The sequence below is a fragment of the Hyla sarda genome, chromosome 3 (genome assembly GCF_029499605.1).
Source record: "Hyla sarda isolate aHylSar1 chromosome 3, aHylSar1.hap1, whole genome shotgun sequence".
NCBI classification, from domain to species: Eukaryota; Metazoa; Chordata; class Amphibia; order Anura; family Hylidae; genus Hyla; species Hyla sarda.
The window spans coordinates 22,732,554-22,750,278 of NC_079191.1; the positions used below are offsets into that span (position 1 = coordinate 22,732,554).

A 17,725-nucleotide genomic window follows, 5' to 3' on the forward strand; every position below is an offset into this window, starting at 1 on the left:
GTGGCGCACAGTAAAGTGAATGGATGTAATTACCCATCATCCTCCAGCTCCCGGGGATCCTGTCTGCCTGGAGAATGGACTGTAAAGGGAAGTGTCACAAGACACTGGCATAACACTAGGAGAGGCCAAAAACCTTCCAGTACTGTACAGAGAATAAAATCACAAGACATACAATTATACAAATCACAACTAATAGGGAAACAAAGATTATACTGTGCTGGCGGAATGATACGGGAAGTAGTCACTGACCTATTAAAGTGAATGGTAACAAAGCGGATTTCCTACAGCACAATATCTGCTGCGAGTTATCAATGAGTGAATGTACCCTTAATAATTGTCTGATATTGTTAACCCTTCAGAGTGATGACAAGGTGATTGTAGTGATCTCATTGCTGTTATTGAGCCCCTGAGAGTCCCTTCCATGGGGGAGAGGTCCAGAGTAGGGATTTTGACACCAGTACACACATAGTTACTTCCTCCCTGGTCAATCACAGATCAGCACTTATTCCTTTCTGCTATGCCATGATATAGTGCTGGTGAAATGTACAGGACTGAACAGGCTCATACTATGTTGTGGGATGAGTTACAGTTTTATACTATAGATGTCATGTGGGAAGGAGGAGAAGTGAGTTACGGATGCTCTCGGTTTGAAAGGTGCTATGTGAGCAGAAAGGAAATAAAAAGCAACAGTACAGCAAGGAAGGGGTTACTCTAAGCACTGAACTGATGATGATGATGACAAAAAGCTTGCAGACTAGAGGAGGAGGGAGAGCTACATTCAGGAGATAGCATTGTGTACATCCAGTTATAAGATCACTGGTATTTACACAAAGGACAGCTGCCCAGAACTTCATGGCTGCTCACAGATGAGAGGGAAGCCTTGATTTACCATTTATTAATTGCTTACATTTTCTGAAGAAGCAGACAGGCTTACAGATTGCAGGTACACAGTCCAGGCATTATCTTGCTCTCCTGCAAAAAGCACTATCTTAGGTTACTTTCATGCTGCTGTTGCTCCCCATCAAGTACGACCGTCAAATTCTCTATTTCTTTTTTTTTCAGACTTTAACGTCCGTTCTTATAATGGGGAGCAGTGGCAAACAAAGGGTCCCGGTGGCTCCCATTTACCATTATGAGGGCCACCGGGTGCCATTATGAATAGCGGGAGAAAAACACAGCACATGCTGTAATTTTTCTCCCGTTATTCTGCCCGGCTCTCCAGCAGCCCTCACACTGCCATGGACCAACGGCAGTGTGAAAGGCGCCTTAGCCCTACCCCCACTATCTGTGTTCTGTCCCGATCTAGCTGTTACTAAAGACAGACTTAGCCTGACAACAGGCAGTGAACAGCAGATTGCAGGAAGTGAAACACCTAGTAGCCAAGATTTTAGAGCTTTTTAATGGGGTGAAGAGTCATTTTTGGGTTAATTAAATGATTTACAAATCTGTTAGAAATCACATATGATAACAAATGAAGGTAAGTTGTTAGAAACAACAGTGGCCATTTATAACTGTAAGATGTCAATAAAGTAAGGATCTCAAAATGACTTACTTATAGGGGGAATTGGGCTACCTGGTTACTCATACACAGACCAGACTTTTTTTTAGGCCCAACAACCTTTTGTTTAGATCATGGTGGAAACACTTAAACAATCCTATCCAAACTCTTGGTCAGAGTTCTCTTTCAGAGTCACAGATGGCTGTGTGGAGGCTGCGGGTATACTAGACTTTTAGCAAGGACCCCTACAGTATCGGAGTAGTACATGCAACATATGTACAGGAGCAGGGACTCCTGTCAAAAGATGGACTTCCTGCCCCTGTACAACGAGTGGCAATGCATACAGTACTGTGTTCTCTTTCAGCATTACAGATGGAAAAAAGGAATTCTGAGCTTCACCATAATGACACTAATAATCTGTTGGCGCACTGTGTCAGTGTCTCAGATCCAACACACTAGAATGCTGAGAATGGTGCTAAATGAAATTGCTCTAAATACGTATTTGCCAGTATTCTCTTCCAGAGTCACAGGTGGAAAAAAAAAATGCCGAAAGCCTGATTTACCGTAATACCACTATTATTTTTATTGTCCATTCACTTTATCTGTCTAACAGATTGAAAACACCAGAATGAATGTAAATACATCCCACTGACATTTTACTATCATTATTTTGGCTCTATCCATGTCACAAGTAAACAAATATACCAGGAATCCTAAATGGGCACATATCCAAACATTCTTTATATGTTGTTACTGATGAAATGAAAGAAATTTTGTAATATGTTTTTTTTTTTTTTTTTTTTTATATCAATGGTCTATTCACACGTACAGTATTCTGCTCAGATTTGATGTGCAGGATTTTTTCTGCTGCTGCAGATTTCAATCTAAACTGAATGATTGAACACAGCTGGAAATCCTGCGCATCAAATCTGTGCATGAAATCTGCACAGAATACTGTACATGTGAAGAGACTAAATAAAGAAAACGGCTCCTAAAAAATTCCACCACTAGGGGCCCCCATACCTACTGGGACACTAATCAGTCCTGCAACAGCATCAGGCCTGTCCATGAGTCATGGACAAGAGATGACACATGGACAAGGCTGCATGAGACACCACTCACCTCCCACCACCACAAAGGAGGGACACGCTCCCTCCCACCACACACCAATCACCTCCCACCACAAGGGAGGGACACAACCCCTTCTACCACACACCAATAACCTCCTACCACAAGGAGGGACACACCCCCTCCCATCACACACCCCTTCCCATTACACACCAATCACCTCCCACCACCACAAGGGAGGGACGCACCCCCTCCCATCACACACCCCTTCCCATTACACACCAATCACCTCCCACCACCACAAGGGAGGGACACGCCCCCTTTACCTGAGAGGATTTCCAACACTGTGAGACAAAGAAAAGAGGGATTTTTATAATAAATATAGATGATAGAGGCATAAAAATTAGATGTACATGGTCAGGATTAGGTGCTGAGTGACATATTAATTCTTCTTTTTTTTTTGGGGGGGGGGTTGGGGATCTGACAGGTACAGCTTAAAACGACAGCCGATCCTTCAGGTCAGGACACATACATATGATCTCACACTTATATATGAGTCACATGTGTTGTATACGGCTCTTGTGCTCCATGTACTGTAATCAAATACTAATGAAAACCATGATTGATTGTCTGATTCCCTGATTGATTAGTATATTGACCGACCACCATGAGTGATTGACCCCCAGAGTGGGATGTAATGTCACATGGTGTCATCTGGCCACATATAGCACATAAAAGTTGTGTTGATGTAACAGCCTCCCCCGATTTTCTTAGAACCTAAAAAAGTGGCCCATCGACTGAGGATGATACAATTCTATTCTCCTATAGATCAAGCTACTCATTGATTGGCAGTCAATAACCTGTTTCTAATGATATACAATCTCATCCCAATGGCTTCCCAAAAGAACCAAATGTTTATATACCAGTGGTCTCCAAACTGTAGCCCTCTAGATGTTGCAAAAACTACAACTTTCCAACAGCCATCATCTACATGTAGGGTACAGAGCTTCTACAAAATAGGTGAGAGGTCTCCTTCTGCAGCAGAAGTAATAAGAGACTATGAAGGAGATTTATCAAGCTCCGTAGATTTTTTATTTACGTAAAAAAGTCACATGTACGTGCGCACGTGCGACTTTTCTATACATGCTGCGACTTTTAGATTTTTGCATATTCCAACGCACATTTCTGAAATCTGCTCGTGTAGTAATTTTTTTTACTTTGCAGTGGTGATGTATTTATCAAATGCAATAGTCGCTATTTATGAAGAAAAAAAGTAGCATCTCTGTTTAAAAGTCGCATATGTATTCCAGGTCCTACCTGGCTTACAGAAAGTGCATACGTCTGCAGAAAAGGAAAGTAACACCCACTTTAACAACTGTTCTTTTTCTGCATCATGAAACAAAGCGACTGCATTAATGTTAATGTTAATTATAGAAAACATTTATTATATTACATTAATATAATTAAATATATTAATTAACTCTATTAATTTTAGGATTGGAAAAACAAATCTTGTTAATTTTAGGACACATACATGAAGGCGTACCCACAAAATTTTAAAATTAAAGGGGTACTCCGATGGAAAACCTTTTTTTATTTTTTTTTAATCAACTGGTCCCAGAGAGTTAAACAGATTTGTAAATTACTTCTATTAAAAAATCTCTTAATCCTTCCAGTACTTATTAGCTGCTGAATACTACAGAGGAAATTATTTTCTTTTTGGTTGGAACACAGAGCTCTCTGCTGAATCACGAGCACAGTGCTCTCTGCTGGCATCTCTGTCCATTTTAGGAACTGACCAGAGCAGCATATGTTTTCTATGGTGATTTTTTTTCTACTCTGGACAGTTCTTAAAATGGACAGAGATGTCAGCAGAGAGCACTGTGCTCGTGATGTCAGCAGAGAGCTCTGTGTTCCAAAAAGAAAATAATTTCCTCTGTAGTATTCAGCAGCTAATAAGTACTGGAAGGATTAAGATTTTTTAATAGAAGTAATTTACAAATCTGCTTAACTTTCTGGAACCAGTTGATTTAAAAAAAAATAAGGTTTTCCACCGGAGTATCCCTTTAATTTTAAAATTTAGTGGGTACGCCTTCATGTATGTGTCCTAAAATTAACAAGATGTGTAGTGTGTATTTCCAATCTTAAAATTAATAGAGTTAATTAATATATATAATTATATTAATGTAATATAATAAATGTTTTCTATAATTAACATTAAGGTAGTAGCTTTGTTTCACTGGAGTACCCCTTTTAATGTTGTATTAAAATAGAATAAAGCACAAAAAATTGTGTAAGAATTTTGACAGACTACGTAAATAACCCATTATTCATTATTCCATTAATTGGCCCCAGTGTGTTTATAATAATTCATTGGCCCCAGTGTGTTTATAATAATTTATTGGCCCCAGTGTGTTTATAATAATTCATTGGCCCAATGTATTATTATAGACACACTGGGGCCAATAAATAATTATAAACACACTGGGGACAATGAATTATTATAAGCACACTGGGGCCAATGAATTATTATAAACACACTGGGGCCAATGAATTATTATAAACACACTGGGGCCAATGAATTATTATAAACACACTGGGGCCAATGAATTAATATAAACACACTGGGGCCAATGAATTATTATAAACACACTGAGGCCAATGAATTATTATAAACACACTGGGGCCAATGAATTATTATAAACACACTGGGGCCAATGAATTATTATAAACACACTGAGGCCAATGAATTATTATAAACACACTGGGGCCAACGAATTATTATATATACACTGGGGCCAATGAATTATTATAAACACACTGGGGCCAATGAATTATTATATACACACTGGGGCCAATGAATTATTATAAACACACTGGGGCCAATGTATTATTATAAACACACTGGGGCCAATGAATTATTATAAACACACTGGGGCCAATGAATTATTATATATACACTGGGGCCAATGAATTATTATAAACACACTGGGGCCAATGTATTATTATATACACACTGGGGCCAATGAATTATTATAAACACACTGGGGCCAATGAATTATAATAAACACACTGAGGCCAATGAATTATTATAAACACACTGGGGCCAATGAATTATTATAAACACACTGGGGCCAATGAATTATTATAAACACACTGGGGCCAATGAATTATTATAAACACACTGGGGCCAATGAATTATTATAAACACACTGGGGCCAATGAATTATTATAAATACACTGGGGCCAATGAATTATTATAAACACACTGGGGCCAATGAATTATTATAAACACACTGGGGCCAATGAATTATTATAAACACACTTGTGCCCATGAATTATTATAAACACACTGGGGCCAATGAATTATTATAAACACACTGGGGCCAATGAATTATTATAAACACACTGGGGCCAATGAATTATTATAAACACACTGAGGCCAATGAATTATTATATACACACTGGGGCCAATGAATTATTATAAACACATTGAGGCCAATGAATTATTATAAACACACTGGGGCCAATGAATTATTATAAACACACTGGGGCCAATGAATTATTATATACACACTGGGGCCAATGAATTATTATAAACACACTGGGGCCAATGAATTATTATATACACACTGGGGCCAATGAATTATTATAAACACACTGGGGCCAATGAATTATTATAAACACACTGGGGCTAATAAATTAGTATAAACACACTGGGGCCAATGTATTATTATAAACACACTGGGGCCAATGAATTATTATAAACACACTGGGGCCAATGAATTATTATATATACACTGGGGCCAATGAATTATTATAAACACACTGGGGCCAATGAATTATTATAAACACACTGGGGCCAATGAATTATTATAAACACACTGGGGCCAATTAATTATTATAAACACACTGGGGCCAATGTATTATTATAAACACACTGGGGCCAATGAATTATTATAAACACACTGGGGCCAATGAATTATTATAAACACACTGGGGCCAATGTATTATTATAAACACACTGGGGCCAATGAATTATTATAAACACACTGGGGCCAATGAATTATTATAAACACACTGGGGCCAATGAATTATTATATACACTGAGGCCAAAAATTATTATAAACACACTGGGGCCAATGAATTATTATAAACACACTGGGGCCAATGAATTATTATAAACACACTGGGGCCAATGAATTATTATAAACACACTGGGGCCAATGAATTATTATATACACACTGGGGCCAATGAATTATTATAAACACACTGGGGCCAATGAATTATTATAAACACACTGGGGCCAATGAATTATTATAAACACACTGGGGACAACTAATTGTTATAAACACACTGGGGCCAATGAATTATTATAAACACACTGAGGCCAATGAATTATTGTAAACACACTGGGGCCAATGAATTATTATAAACACACTGGGGCCAATGAATTATTATAAACACACTGGGGCCAATGAATTATTATAAACACACTGGGGCCAATGTATTATTATATATACACTGGGGCCAATGAATTATTATAAACACACTGGGGCCAATTAATTATTATAAACACACTGGGGCCAATGAATTATTATAAACACACTGGGGCCAATTAATTATTATAAACACACTGGGGCCAATGAATTATTATAAACACACTGGGGACAATAAATTATTATAAACACACTGAGGCCAATGAATTATTATAAACACACTGGGGCCAATTAATTATTATAAACACACTGGGGCCAATTAATTATTATAAACACACTGGGGCCAATGAATTATTATAAACACAACGGGGTCAATGCATTATTATAAACCCACTGGGGCCAATAAATTATTATAAGCACACTGGGGACAATAAATTATTATAAAAATGCATGGGGGGGGGGGGCATAAATTTGGTGGACAAAGTAGCAGCTTAAAAACCCCACCGGGAGCCCTGAATGGCTCCTCGGTGCTGTGTATTCAGGGCTCCCGGCGGGGGATTTAAAAATGAAAGTTTACACAGTAGTATATACATTGCAGGGGAACGGAGCATGCCGCTTACTCCCCTGCTTTATAACTGCTGATTGCATCAGGTCTCAGAAGTGAGACCCAGTGCGATCAATTCCTTATCCACTGTACTACTACCCCCAACATGGTACAGACTCTGTTCCATGATGGGGGTAGTAGTACAAACACTAATGTAGCCTCCCCAGCCACCTGCAGACTCCTGCAGCCAGGGAACTACTACTCCCATCATGTAAAGGAGTCTGTTCCATGATGGGAGAAGTAGTAGTCCTGGCTGCGGGAGTCTGCCGATGGCTGATACTATCGGATGAAAAACTGATGTAAATGTATGCCACTAAATGGCATCCCTTTGTATCAGTTTGCATCCATTATTAGAAGGGTCTGTTTAGAAGGCAATAACGGAGAAAATATGAACAGGAGACAGCGGTCATGTGAACGAAGCCTTACAGTACATACACATTCAGACACACACATTCACACAGGGTTGATAAAGAACTTCGGCTATTAACATAAGGGAAACATTTCCTGCTTTAAAAAAATGCTTTTGTAAGCAGGTTTCCCAGTTTTTCATGCAATTTATTTATCAAGGTTGTGCGACTATTTGATAAATAGGTCGCACATAATCAAAAGTAAAAAAAAAAATTGTCATTTAAAAGCCATACGTTTGAAAAGAATGATAAATCTCCTTCTATATTGTAAGCTGCCAGAGGAGGAAGAAGACTGATTCTGTTCAGAGCCTCCACCCCTGGCGCAGATTTTTATTACCGCAAAGTGAAGCACGAAAATATTATAAAGGTCATTCGTATACTGCAAATTGCTTTAAAGAGTACCTCTCATGATCTTGTTACATTTTATAATCCTCCAAGGTCACTGCCCCATCATGAGGAACCACCCCCTGCCTTTATTTTTATTATTTTATAGTTTTCTACCTTGATATTGCTCCTGATTCTCTGCTTAGTCAGATTCCCCAGCAGGTGTGACATCATCTGAAGCCATACAGGGGAGAACTTCCTCCCTCACTCTGCTACACACAGCCCAGAGCTGTTCACTGTTCAGTGTGAGATGAGCTATGATTGGCTAAGGCTGCACTCCAGACTGCATTTCCTGATTTTGGACTTCTGCCAGGCCAGCAGGAGTTCAAAGTCTGTGCAAGAGACGGGTGAAAATGTGCTCTGGACAAGTAGGGAGACACCTAGTGGCAGCTTTTTTTTAAACACAAATAAAACATAGAAAACCTCTTTTTTTTTTAACAAAGTACATTAGAAAGATTTTTTTTTATTTACCATAAGGAGTGCAATAGCAGAAATTAGTTTTAATGACAGTGTCCATTTAAAAGGAATCTGTCAGCTGCATTTCACGTCCCAAACTGCTGACACTGTAAGATGCTGTAAGGACAAGGAGACACATGGTACCATATATATATATATATATATATATATATATATATATATATATATCTGTCTTTGTATCCATAACATAGAAGAATGCTTTTATTCTCTAGTGCAAAGTGTCAAAGAGGCGTTTCCGAGCCCCTGAAGATGTGGAGGACTGGAACACCTCCTCGCTCCTCCTCCTATCCCTGCTTGATTGGCAGTCAGCTGGAAGCCGAGCCCTGTTTCCAAATCTCAATCCTGTGCTGTGTATACAAATTGTGGGCAGGTGCACGATTTGAAAACAGGGCTCGGCTTCCAGCTGACTGTCAATCGAGCAGGGGCAGGGTTGGTAAGGGGAGTGAGATAAACTGTTAATCTGGCATTTGAAGTATTTTCTAAACAATGTGCCTCCAGCTGTTGTAAAACTACAACTTCCAGCATGCCCCGACAGCCTACAGCTGTTCGGGTATGCTAGGAGTTGTAGTTTAGCAACAGCTGGAGGCACACTGTTTGAAAATTACTTTTTCTTTGTGTCCCCCCACCATGCCCTGTGCAGAGAACTACAGAGCAGCCCCACAAAACCCATGTAAAACAGACAATTGTGAAGCTGTAACTACAATCTTCTCTTTCTATGGATGTCCCCTTTAAATATGTGCGTAGGTGCAATACTTAGCCTGTATAATAAGCGTTGCCACTAGCCTGCAGGACAGCTGGTAAGAACAGGGGTTTCCATGATGCACCACAAGAGGGCACTAAAATTCCCCTCAATATTAAACATATTTGTAGACGACTCTAATCGGGAATTCATATAGATAGTAATAAATTGGTGGCAGGTATAATCCCTGCAGATGTTCTGTACGCTGCTCCCATCCCCCTCCCTGCCCATTCATTTTACTAGAATTCTTCTTTATATTCAAGGCTGGATTCACCGCAGGCAAAGGAGGAGAGAGCACAGAAAACCTTCTGTATATAGTGTATGTCAGGGTTATATCAGAACATTGCATAAGAGGGATTCCCTGCTATACAAAGGGTTTATCAATGCAGGGTACTTCTTATAATAACCTGCAGATGTCCTATGAGAACTGTCAGCATAACACAGGGGCTGAATCCTAGAATCTGGTCCCAGACTATTTTACCTCTACTGATTCACCTGTCCATGCAGAATATCCTGCCTCCCCTGACTCTCCTGCCTCCCTGACTCTCCTGCCTCCCCTGTAATCCCTGACTCTCCTGCCTCCCCTGTAATCCCTGACTCTCCTGCCTCCCCTGTAATCCCTGACTCTCCTGCCTCCCCTGTAATCCCTGACTCTCCTGCCTCCCCTGTAATCCCTGACTCTCCTACCTCTCCTATCTACCCTGACTCTCCTGCCTCTCCTGGAATCCCTGACTCTCCTGCCTCCCCTGTAATCACTGACTCTCCTGCCTCCCTTGTAACCACTAGTGTTGAGCGGCATAGGCCATATTCGAATTCGCGAATATTCGCGAATATATGGACGAATATTCGTCATATATTCGCGAATATTCGCATATTCGTTATATTCTCGTTTTATTTTCGCATATGCGAAACTTCGCGTATGCGAAAATTAACATATGTGAATATTAGCATATACAAAATTAGCACATGCAAAAATTCGCATATGCGAAAATGCGCATATGCTAATTTTCGCATATGCGAAGTTTCGCATATGCGAATTTTCGCACGCCAGTCTCACACAGTGGTATTAGAGCCTTCTTTACACCACACAAGCTGGAAGCAGAGAGGGGTGATCACTGTGATGTGTACTGTGAAAAAAAAAAAAAACTAAAAAAAAAAAACGAATATTCGTAATTACGAATATATAGCGCTATATTCGCTAAATTCGCGAATGCGCGAATATGCGATATTCGCGAATAATATTCGAATTGCGAATATTCGTGAGCAACACTAGTAACCACTGACTCTCCTGCCTCCCCTGTAATCCCTGACTCTCCTGCCTCTCCTGGAATCCCTGACTCTCCTGCCTCCCCTGTAATCCCTGACTCTCCTGCCTCCCCTGTAATCCCTGACTCTCCTGCCTCCCCTGTAATCACTGACTCTCCTGCCTCCCCTGTAATCACTGACTCTCCTGCCTCCCCTGTAATCCCTGACTCTCCTGCCTCTCCTGGAATCCCTGACTCTCCTGCCTCCCCTGTAATCACTGACTCTCCTGCCTCCCCTGTAATCCCTGACTCTCCTGCCTCCCCTGTAATCCCTAACTCTCCTGCCTCCCCTGTAATCCCTGCCTCCCCTGTAATCCCTGACTCTCCTGCCTCCCCTGTAATCCCTGACTCTCCTGCCTCCCCTGTAATCCCTGACTCTCCTGCCTCCCCTGTACTCCCTGACTCTCCTGCCTCTCCTGGAATCCCTGACTCTCCTGCCTCCCCTGTAATCACTGACTCTCCTGCCTCCCTTGTAACCACTGACTCTCCTGCCTCCCCTGTAATCCCTGACTCTCCTGCCTCTCCTGGAATCCCTGACTCTCCTGCCTCCCCTGTAATCCCTGACTCTCCTGCCTCCCCTGTAATCCCTGACTCTCCTGCCTCCCCTGTAATCCCTGACTCTCCTGCCTCCCCTGTAATCACTGACTCTCCTGCCTCCCCTGTAATCACTGACTCTCCTGCCTCCCCTGTAATCCCTGACTCTCCTGCCTCTCCTGGAATCCCTGACTCTCCTGCCTCCCCTGTAATCACTGACTCTCCTGCCTCCCCTGTAATCCCTGACTCTCCTGCCTCCCCTGTAATCCCTGACTCTCCTGCCTCCCCTGTAATCCCTGCCTCCCCTGTAATCCCTGACTCTCCTGCCTCCCCTGTAATCCCTGACTCTCCTGCCTCCCCTGTAATCCCTGACTCTCCTGCCTCCCCTGTAATCCCTGACTCTCCTGTCTCCCCTGTAATCCCTGACTCTCCTGCCTCCCCTGTAATCCCTGACTCTCCTGCCTCCCCTGTAATCCCTGACTCTCCTGCCTCCCCTGTAATCACTGACTCTCCTACCTCCCCTGTAATCCCTGACTCTCCTGCCTCCCCTGTAATCCCTGACTCTCCTGCCTCCACTGTAATCCTTGACTCTCCTGTCTCCCCTGTAATCCCTGACTCTCCTGCCTCCCCTGTAATCATTGACTCTCCTGCCTCCCCTGTAATCCCTAACTCTCCTGCCTCCCCTGTAATCCCTGACTCTCCTGACTCCCCTGTAATCCCTGACTCTCCTGCCTCCCCTTTAATCACTGACTCTCCTGCCTCCCCTGTAATCCCTGACTCTCCTGCCTCCCCTGTAATCACTGACTCTCCTGCCTCCCCTGTAATCCCTGACTCTCCTGCCTACCCTGTAATCCCTGACTCTCCTGCCTCCCCTGTAATCCCTGACTCTCCTGCCTCCCCTGTAATCCCTGACTCTCCTGCCTCCCCTGTAATCCTTGACTCTCCTGCCTCCCTCCCCTGTAATCCCTGACTCTACTGCCTCCCCTGTAATCCCTGACTCTCCTGCCTCTCCTGTAATCCCTGACTCTCCTGTCTCCCCTGTAATCACTGACTCTCCTGCCTCCCCTGTAATCCCTGACTCTCCTGCCTCCCCTGTAATCCCTGACTCTCCTGACTCCCCTGTAATCCCTGACTCTCCTGCCTCCCCTGTAATCACTGACTCTCCTGCCTCCCCTGTAATCCCTGACTCTCCTGCCTCCCCTGTAATCCCTGACTCTCCTGCCTCCCCTGTAATCACTGACTCTCCTGCCTCCCCTGTAATCCCTTACTCTCCTGCCTCCCCTGTAATCCCTGACTCTCCTGCCTTCCCTGTAATCCCTGACTCTCCTGCCTCCCCTGTAATCCCTGACTCTCCTGACTCCCCTGTAATCACTGACCCTCCTGCCTCCCCTGTAATCCCTGACTCTCCTGCCTCCCCTGTAACCCCTGACTCTCCTGCCTCCCCTGTAACCCCTGACTCTCCTGCCTCTCCTGTAATCACTGACTCTCCTGCCTCCCCTGTAATTCCTGACTCTCCGGCCTCCCCTGTAATCCCTGACTCTCCTGCCTCCCCTGTAATCACTGACTCTCCTGCCTCCGCTGTAATCCCTGACTCTCCTGCCTCCCTGTCTCTCCTGCCTCCCCTGTAATCACTGACTCTCCTGACTCCCCTGTAATCCCTGACTCTCCTGCCTCACCTGTAATCCCAGACTCTCCTGCCTCCCTCCCCTGTAATCCCTGACTCTCCTGCCTCCCTCCCCTGTAATCCCTGACTCTCCAGCCTCCCCTGTAATCCCTGACTCTCCTGCCTCCCCTGTAATCCCTGACTCTCCTGTCTCCCCTGTAATCACTGACTCTCCTGACTCCCCTGTAATCCCTGACTCTCCTGCCTCACCTGTAATCCCAGACTCTCCTGCCTCCCCTGTAATCCCTGACTCTCCTGCCTCCCTCCCCTGTAATCCCTGACTCTCCTGACTCCCCTGTAATTCCTGACTCTCCTGCCTCCCCTGTAATCCCTGACTCTCCTGTCACCCCTGTAACCACTGACTCTCCTGCCTCCCCTGTAATCCCTGACTCTCCTGCCTCCCCTGTAATCCCTGACTCTCCTGCCTCCCCTGTAATCACTGCCTCTCCTGCCTCTCCTGTAATCACTGACTCTCCTGCCTCCCCTGTAATCCCTGACTCTCCTGCCTCCCCTGTAATCCCTGACTCTTCTGCCTCCCCTGTAATCACTGACTCTCCTGCCTCCGCTGTAATCCCTGACTCTCCTGCCTCCCTGTCTCTCCTGCCTCTCCTGTAATCCCTGCCTCTCCTGCCTCCCCTGTAATCCCTGCCTCTCCTGCCTCTCCTGTAATCACTTACTCTCCTGCCTCCCCTGTAATCCCTGACTCTCCTGCCTCACCTGTAATCCCTGACTCTCCTGCCTCCCCTATAATCCCTGACTCTCCTGCCTCCCCTGTATAGCCTGTCTCTCCTGTAATCCCTGTCTCTCCTGCCTCCCCTGTAATCCCTGACTCTCCTGCCTCCCCTGTAATCCCTGACTCTCCTGCCTCACCTGTAATCACTGACTCTACTGCCTCCCATGTAATCCCTGACTCTCCTGCCTCCCCTGTAATCACTGACTCTCCTGCCTCCCCTGTCTCTCCTGCCTCCCCTGTAATCCCTGTCTCTCCTGCCTCCCCTGCAATCACTGACTCTCCTGCCTCCCCTGTAATCCCTGACTCTCCTGCCTCCCCTGTAATCACTGACTCTCCTGCCTCCCCTGTAATCCCTGACTCTCCTGCCTCCCCTGTAATCCCTGCCTCTCCTGCCTCCCCTGTAACCCCTGCCTCTCCTGCCTCCCCTGTAACCCCTGACTCTCCTGCCTCCCCTGTAATACCTGTCTCTCCTGCCTCCCCTGTAACCCCTGACTCTCCTGTCTCCCCTGTAATCCCTGACTCTCCTGCCTCCCCTGTAATACCTGTCTCTCCTGCCTCCCCTGTAACCCCTGACTCTCCTGCCTCCCCTGTAATCCCTGACTCTCCTGCCTCCCCTGTAATCACTGACTCTCCTGCCTCCCCTGTATTCCCTGACTCTCCTGCCTCCCCTGTAATCACTGACTCTCCTGACTCCCCTGTAATTCCTGACTCTCCTGCCTCCCCTGTAATCCCTAACTCTCCTGCCTCCCCTGTAATCCATGACTCTCCTGACTCCCCTGTAATTCCTGACTCTCCTGCCTCCCCTGTAATTCCTGACTCTCCTGCCTCCCCTGTAATCCCTGACTCTCCTGCCTCCCCTGTAATCCCTGACTCTCCTGCCTCCCCTGTAATCCCTAACTCTCCTGCCTCCCCTGTAATCCATGACTCTCCTGACTCCCCTGTAATTCCTGACTCTCCTGCCTCCCCTGTAATTCCTGACTCTCCTGCCTCCCCTGTAATCCCTGACTCTCCTGCCTCCCCTGTAATCCCTGACTCTCCTGCCTCCCCTGTAATCCCTGACTCTCCTGCCTCCCCTGTAATCCCTGACTCTCCTGCCTCCCCTGTAACCCCTGACTCTCCTGCCTCACCTGTAATCTTCTTAATCTGATTTTTTCTCCCCAGAATCTCCTATCTCTACTCACTATTACTGATAATCTTTCCTTCTTTGACTCACCTGTTCTTGCTCACCCTCCTGTCTCTCCTGCTGTCTGGCCATGCTGGGAATTGTAGTTTTGCAACAGCTGGAGGTACCCTGGTTGGGAAACACTGTTCTAGTTCACTGCAAATGACACAATAAACTTACATAAATCAGCCATATATGGTGCGGTTGTTGAAGGATTTCATGCTACGTGTCCTTAATACGAAACTAAGAATATTTAACTCTTACAAACCCCTTCATTCAGGTAGAATGGATCGCGTCTGAGTCTTCCATGCTAGTTACCTCCATATTTCATAAGAGGCTTAACCATCATTCCACTTCACCCCCAAGTTTTATAAACAGATTTTGGAAGATTCTATATCAGTGTTTCACAAAAAGTGCGCCACCAGCTGTTGCAAAACTACAACTCTCAGCATGCCCAGACAGCCTTTGGAGCCAAGTTGTAATACCATACACCACCTGAGGACAGGTGGTGGTGCTGTTTTTGAAGGAAGGAAGCTTCTTTTTTTTTTTTAGATCCTGGATAATCCCTTTAATACCCATTCATCAGTACTCCCCAACCTGTGGCTCTCCAGCTGTTGCAAAACTGTGGCTCTCCAGCTGTTGCATAACTACAACTCCCAATTATGCAACAGCTGAAGAGCCACAGGTTGGGGAGTACTGATATACTGTATACATACAACAGTGCCAAGCTAGTGTAGAGGAGCTGAATATGCCATTTGCCACCAGTCATTCTCATAAAAGAGAGCTATGTCATCTGCCATTATAAACAGGAATTGCTGAACAAAATTAACCGATCTATTAGGATTCACAAAGGACCTCCCCCCCCCACCCTTTCTAATTTTTATTTTTTAGAAATAACATTTTAGCTCTGCCACATCTGCATGTAAACATGAACAAGCAGAACAAGATTTTCTATCAGCACAATTCATATGATGTGCAGGTTTTCTGCTGTTATCTCTGTTTCTAGTCCAGCACCAGATGACAGCTTATTGTGATATTATGATGCATGTGGTTACATGGGACTGCTGATAAACCTGTTGAATATAGCAAACAACGCCAATCTATCTATCTAGCTATCTATCTATCTATCTATCTCATATCTATCTATCTATCTATCTCATATCTATGTATCTATCTCATATCTGTCTATCTATCTCATATCTATCTATCTTTCTATCTATTTGATATCTATCTGTCTATCTCATATCTATCTATCTATCTATCTCATATCTATCTATCTATCTCATATCTATCTATCTCATATCTATCTATCTATCTATCTCATATCTATCTATCCATCGCAAAGCTATCTATCTATCTATCTATCTCATATCTTTCTATCTCATATCTTTCTATCTCATATCTATCTATCTCATATCTATCTATCTCAAATCTATCTATCTATCTCATATCTATCTATCTCATATCTATCTCATATCTACCTATCTATCTATATATCTATCTATCTATCTATCTATCTATCTCATATCTACCTATCTATCTATCTATCTCATATCTATCTCATATCTATCTATCTATCTATCTATCTATCTCATATCTATCTATCTATCTCATATCTATCTATCTATCTATCTATCTATCTCATATCTATCTCATATCTATCTATATATCTATCTATCTATCTATCTCATATCTATCTATCTCATATCTATCTATCTCATATCTATCTATCTCATATCTATCTATATATCTATCTATCTATCTATCTCATATCTATATATCTATCTATCTCATATCTATCTCATATCTATCTATCTCATATCTATCTATCTATTTAGCTCATATCTATCTATCTATCTATCTATCTATCTATCTATCTATCTATCATATCCTGTTGCAAAACTGCAACTCCCAGCAGCCTGCGGCTGTCAGGGTCTGCTGGTAGTTGTAGTTTTGCAACAGCTGGAGAGCCACAGGTTGGAGAGCACTGATGTACTGTAAACATACAACTATCTATCTATCTATCTATCTATCCATCTATCTAATCATACATACCTACATACATTTCAGCAAGTAACTATACATTATAATTCAGTAGAAGATGATGTCAGTAGATGAAGCAGAGCAGATACAATGTATACAATGTGACATGTAGCAGAGCTGAGAGGTGACACATGGAGATAGATGGACTTTTACCTGTACAGATGGAGACTTCACATACTGCAGGCAGGACACCTCTCTATCTCATCCCAATGCTTCTCTTCCCCCCATGCACTGGGTGCAGCCCCTCTGCTCCACAAGGCTGGGGTTACAGGTCCAAGATACTTGTGTCCAGTCCTGGATCTCCTTGTGTCCTGCAGGTTCAGTGCAGCCTCCTTATATAAGATCCAGCCCAGGCAATGGTGAGAGATCCAGAGCTGAGGACTCCTCAGGGAGACAGGACAGGGACTGGGATCTGGGACCAGTGTGAGCTGTGCAGTAATATGTGCTGGGCGGTGCTCCCACTACTAACCCCAGCATGGAGGAGGGGGGATCAGCTGAGATACCTGCACTGACCAAAACACACAGCATGGGAGGCATGCTGCAGAGGATACACTACTAAATGTGGGGATACACAGTAAAAGTAGGAATAAAAAAAAAGTTATACATGGAAAGGGTTAAAAAAAAAAATATCCATGATATTGCTTCATTGTATTTTCGTTTTTGACAGTA

At 43.6% G+C, this 17,725-nt stretch overlaps 1 protein-coding gene across 4 annotated transcripts in view; it reads right to left on the reverse strand.

Moving 5' to 3' along the window:
* Positions 1-17,480, reverse strand: part of OPN5 (opsin 5) — a 99,685-nt gene extending 82,205 nt beyond the window's left edge. For 3 of the 4 annotated variants that reach the window (XM_056563862.1, XM_056563861.1, XM_056563863.1), the window contains exon 1: positions 17,210-17,480. The gene's annotated coding sequence lies outside the window, so the exon portion shown is untranslated. Of the gene's footprint in view, positions 1-15,064; positions 15,170-17,209 lie in introns of all 4 variants that reach the window. The other variant, XM_056563865.1, reaches the window with a different exon arrangement.
* Positions 17,481-17,725: the final 245 nt, after the last annotated feature.